Consider the following 5,860-nt stretch of genomic DNA (forward strand, 5'->3'; position numbering starts at 1 on the left):
CAATCCTTTCTTCTACGTCTCTAGGACTATTAGGAGGCCTGTAGAAAACTCCTAACAGGGTGACCTCACCTTTCCTATTCCTAACCTCAGCCCAAACTACCTCAGATGGTGAGTCTTCATCCATCATCCTTTCCACCGCTGTAATACTATCATTGACAAGCAATGCCACACCTCCCCCCTCTTTTACCCCCACCTCTGACCCTACTAAAACATTTAAACCCTGGAACCTGCAACATCACAAACCCTGGCACCTGGGAGGCAACACACCAATCGTGAGTGTCTCGCGTTCCCACAGAATCTATCTGTTCCCCTGACTATGGAGTCCCCACTGACTAACACTCTCTCCTCCTTCCCCTCTTACTTCCTGAGCAACTGGGACAGACTCTGTGCCAAAGACCTGTACAGGGGAACGGCCACAGGGGATCCCTGCACTGCTGCCGGTTCCCTTTCCGTCCCCTGACCGTAACCCATCTGCCTCTTTCCTGTGTCTGAGGAGTGACTACCTCCCTGTAACTCCTCTCCATTTCCCCCTCAGCCTCCCGAATGATCTGAAGTTCATCCAGCTCCAGTTCCCTTGCGCGGTTTCTGAGGAGCTGGAGTTGGGTGCACTTCCCGCAGATGTAGCCAGCAGGGACGCTGGTGGTGACCCTTACCTCCCACATTCTACAGGAGGAACATGCAACTGCCCTAACCACCATTCCCACTGGTCTAAATTCCCGGAGAGACTATTGGGGGGGGAAACCCCAGTAACTTTACTGAATGGGCACTCAGCACCTTTTTTTGTTTTGGTTAGAGGAGGAGGAGGATGAGTGGGAGACTCTAAGTAATGTTTCAGCTAAAGCAGCCACCTAACTAAATTACCTCACTTACTCAGCTGTCCCATGCCTGCCCTTGGTCAGTGTGCACATGGTCAGTCTAGGCTTCTAATTGGATTAAATTACCTTTCCAGAGTAAGTAAGGACTGCAGGTGCTGAAGATCAGAGTCGAGAGGGTGGTGCTGGAAAAGCACTGCAGGTCAGGCTGTATCTGAGGAGCAGGAGAATCAACATTTCGGGCATAAGCCCTTCATCAGGAAACCCAGTCATCCGACTGTTTAATTAACTACCATTCTGCAGACTACCTCCCACTGCATCCTTGCCTGCAGCGTGAGGTAGACAACGTTGACTGAGTCACATGAATATCTGCTGTGTATGTGGTGGGTGGTGTTCCCACATGTGATGGTAGTGTCCATGTCTCTGATCTGCCATGTCTTGCAGAGGATGCTGTGACAGGGTTGTGTGGTGTTGTGATCGATGTTCTCCTGAAGGCTGGGTAGTTTACTGCGAGCGATGGTCTGTTTGAGGTGAGTAGTTGGGTGGAGGGATGGCCTTGGTGAGATGGTTGTCATCGATGACATGTTGAAGGCTGTGAAGAACATGGTGTAGTTTCTCTGCTCTGGGGAAATACTGGTCAACAAAGGGTACTCTGGTCGTATCCACTGTCCGTCTCCTGAGGAGGTCATTGCAGTTTCTGACTGTGGCACATTGGAACTGGCGCTCGGTGAGTTGAGAATCGTATCCTGTTGTTATGAGAATGTTCCTCAAAATCTTCAGTTGTCCATTGCCTTCCTCATCTGAGCAGATCCTGTGTATGGGCAGGTTCTGTCTGTAGGAGATGGCATCTTTAACATGTTCAGGGTGGGAGCTGGAGAAGTGCAGCATGGTGAGGTTATCTGGGGGTTTGTGGTGGAGTGAGGTACTGAGGGGTCTGTCCTTGATGGGGATGCGCGAGTCCAAGAATGAGACTGAATCTGAAGAGTGGTGCACGGTGAGTCTGGTGATGTGGAACTTGTTAATATCGTTGTGTAGTTGTTTCAGTGATTCCTCACCGTGAGTCTAAAGGATGAAAATATCACGGATGGATCTGGTGTATAGCATCGGCTGGTGGTCCTGTGCAGCAGAGAAATCTTGTTTGAACTTGTGTATGAAAGTGTTGGTGTATTGGGGGACAAATGTGGTCCCATGACTGTTCTGTGGGTCTGGGTGAAGATGTTGTGGTTGAGGATGGAGTGGATGATCTGGAGGATGGTGTCTTGATATGGAGGCCAGCGTACCATCTGCCTCCTGCCTGCTGTACCTACACGCTGACTTTCAGCGACTGGTGTACAGGGACACCCAGGTCTCGCTGCACCTCTCCCTGTTACCTCATCGATCACATTCAGATAATCACCTCCCTTCCTGTTTTTGTAACCAAAATGGATAACCTCACATTTCCCCAAATTATACCACATCTGCCATGTATTGACCCACTCACTCAATTTGAGCAAATCACACTGAAGCAACTCAGTGCTCCTTCCAGCTCCGGGGATGTTACATTCTTGTTCCCATATCTCAGTCTGGATATTGAGCAAGCTGGGCGCCATCTACGGATTGATCCCTGTGAAACCGCTAGTCACTGGCTGTCCCTCAGAAAACAGTGTGTTTTAATTGCTGTTCCCAGCCAGTCGGCCTGTGCTTTATCCAGGGCAAAAAGTGAGGTCTGCAGATGCTGGAGATCAGAGCTGGAAATGTGTTGCTGGAAAAGCGCAGCAGGTCAGGCAGCATCCAGGGAACAGGAGAATCGACGTTTCGGGCATAGGGCTTATGCCCGAAACGTCGATTCTCCTGTTCCCTGGATGCTGCCTGACCTGCTGCGCTTTTCCAGCAACACATTTCCAGCTTTATCCAGGGCAGTAAGTGAAACAAGATTGGACCAGTGTGTCCTGGAGGGAAAGGTCCCTGTGAAAGGGAGACAAGGGAGGGGAGGGGAATATATGTCTGGTGGTGGCATCTCACTGGAGGTGGTGCAATTGGCAACTAATGATCCTCTGAAGTGGATGCTGGTGGGATGGTAGGTAAGGACAAGGGGGAGCCTATTGCTGCTGCCAGAGGGGAGCGAGGGCTGAAGTGTGTGAGCTGAGGGTCCTATCAACAACAGTGCTGGGGAATCCACGGTTAAGGAAGAGGATGGACATTTTGGAGGTTCCCTTGGTGAAGTCCATATCAGCAGAACAATTGAGATGGAGGAAATGGGAAAAATGATGAGTCTTTACAAAAAGTATGGTGTGAGGATGTAAAGTCCAGGTCTGAAAAATGTGTTGCTGGAAAAGCGCAGCAGGTCAGGCAGCATCCAAGGAGGTTATATTCCTGAAGAAGGGCTTATGCCCGAAACGTCGATTCTCCTGCTCCTTGGATGCTGCCTGACCTGCTGTGCTTCTCCAGCAACACATTTTTCAGCTCTGATCTCCAGCATCTGCAGCCCTCACTTTCTCCTTGTAAAGTCCAGGTAACAGTAAGAGTCAGTGGGTTTATCGTTGATATGGGTGGCCAGTCTATCCCCAGAAATAAAGTGATGTTGAGAAAGGGAGGAGTCAGAAGGACCATGTGAAGACAAGGGCAAGATGGAAATAGGAAGCAAAATTAATTCAACTTTGCAATTCTGACATCGGTATACCAGAGTGTGCTGTGGGTGGGAGCCGGAATTGGACTGGAACAAGGAATGTTCCATGTAGCCCACCAAGGGACAGGCACAACTGGGGTCCACATGGATACCCATGGACACCTCAAAGGGAGAGGAGTTCAGAGAAATTGTTCGGGGTGAGGATGAGCTCGGCCAGGCGGGGGTGAGGTGGGGACAGTTCCAGCCTTTCTGCCTCTTCCTGGAACAGAGCCCTGAGATCATCCTGGTGGGGGATGACCGTGTGAAGGGATTACATGTCCATGGTTAAGAGAAGGCACCTGGAGCCCGTGAACTGGACATTCTGAAACTAATGAGAAGCCTCCAAGAAATGGCAGGTGTAAGTGGGATGGGGTGGACAAGGGGGGGGGAAACATCAAGTTGAGGTGGGAAGAGATGGGTTCTGTGGGACAGGAGCAGGCAGAAACATTGGGACAGTGGGGAAGGAGTGGGCTGTGTGGGGGGGTGGGGTGGATTTTAGAAGCATCAGTGGGTGGGTATGTGGGTGGTGGAGCTCTAACAGATGAAATAAGGTCAGTGACCAGAGTGGGCATGATGACCTGATGTTTCATGGTCCAGGCGGAGATAGGAGGAGGTATGAGAGTTGGCATTCAGCCTCTCTCATGTAGAGGTCAGTGCACCAGACTGCAACAGCACCCTCTTTTGTGGCTTAATTACAAAGTCAGGGCTGGATCTGAGAGCATGGAGTGCAGTCAGTTCTGGGAGGATTGGTTGGAATGGGTGAGGGGAGGGTGCTGAGATCTTGGGGTGATCAACATTACATTGACAGTTCTGAATGAACAGGCAGGTGCAGGTAGAAAGCTGGAGGGAGGGGTCCAGGTGGAGGGAGAGTCTTGGAGCTGAACTGAACTAGTTCCATTTGCCTGTGATTGACTCATATCCCTCTAAACCTCATATCTAATAAGGCCTTGACAAATCTGATTATCTATTATGTTAATTACTAAGCTTCGCAGTGGTGAAGAATGAAATTATTTTCTACATGATGCCTTGTCTACATAAACTACTACACAGTTGAGTAAATAGTAAGATAGATACTGGATGTAGGTTTGGTCACTGAGCTGGAAGGTTCATTTTCAGACGTTTCATCACCATACTAGGTAACATCTTCAGTGAGCCTCTGAATGAAGTACCGCTGGTGTTTCCTGCTTTCTATTTATATGTTTGGATTTCCTTGGGTTGGTGATGTCATCTCCTGTGGTGATGTCATTTCCTGTTCTTTTTTGTCAGGGGGTGGTAAATGGGATCCAAGTCAATGTGTTTGTTGATAGAGTTCTGGTTGGAGCTCTATGGAGATACTTGTTTGAATCCCTCTCCCAAAAGCCATCCCACCTTGTCTCTTTTTTTATATTGTTTGTTCACCTGCCCTTTTTTTACTTGCTACACCCACACATTCCTCCAAAATATCCAATTTGTTAAGGTGTTCAGACAACAGCAATATCTGTAACAGCTTCTGTTATTTGGAGGTCTCTCAAGGTGTGCCATTATCTTCATTGTCAGTAACCCCAAACTGTACAACTAAAACTTGGTAAAAACCTCATGTAATTTTGAGTCCAGTCAACTGATGTATCCTGTCATCCAACGTTGGACCACCATATTGAAACGGACTCTTTGACAGGAATCTGGGTTCAGACTTTGACGATCAAGATCAACAATTCCCACAATAGTCCATCTATAACATCGGCCAATCGATGTAAAATAATCTTAACGTTAAAAAGACTAAAAAAAATTTTGTTGAGAACTAGGTGATTGAGTTTAGGGATTATAGTGTTTTAATTTTTTCAAATTTGGTTTCAATTTGGCTAGTTTTAAACTTTCACCCACTTATGGAGTTTGTTGAGTTCATCTTTATCCTGGCCTGTTGGTCAATGTGGGCTACCAGGTGTTTTCCAGCCGTCACTAAAGTTTCCGTTTCACTTTATTACTGCAGTGGAATGTTTACATCTTACTCGCCATAACACAGCCAGCTATTTTATTGATTATTAAGACCGGTTTACAAAATTTACAAAGGATTTCCAAGTTGCGCTTCATGCCAACGTATGAGTTTCTAATGAAGATGATGGGGCAGCACGGTGGGTAGCACTGCTGCCTCACAGCGCCAGGGACCCAGGTTTGAGTCCCACCTCAGGCGACTGTCTGTGTGGAGTTTGCACATTCTCCCCGTGTCTGCGTGAGATTCCTCCAGGTGCTCCGGTTTCCTCCCACAGTCCAAGGATGTGCAGATTAGGTGGTGATTTGGAGAATTAGCCATGCTAAATTGCCCATAGTGTTAGGTGCATTAGTCAGAACATAGGGTAGGGGAATAGGTCTGGGTGGGTTACACTGCGGAGGGTCAGTGTGGACTTGTTGGGCCAAAGGGCCTGTTTCC

This window comes from Chiloscyllium plagiosum, chromosome 5 (assembly GCF_004010195.1).
Source record: "Chiloscyllium plagiosum isolate BGI_BamShark_2017 chromosome 5, ASM401019v2, whole genome shotgun sequence".
NCBI lineage: Eukaryota > Metazoa > Chordata > Chondrichthyes > Orectolobiformes > Hemiscylliidae > Chiloscyllium > Chiloscyllium plagiosum.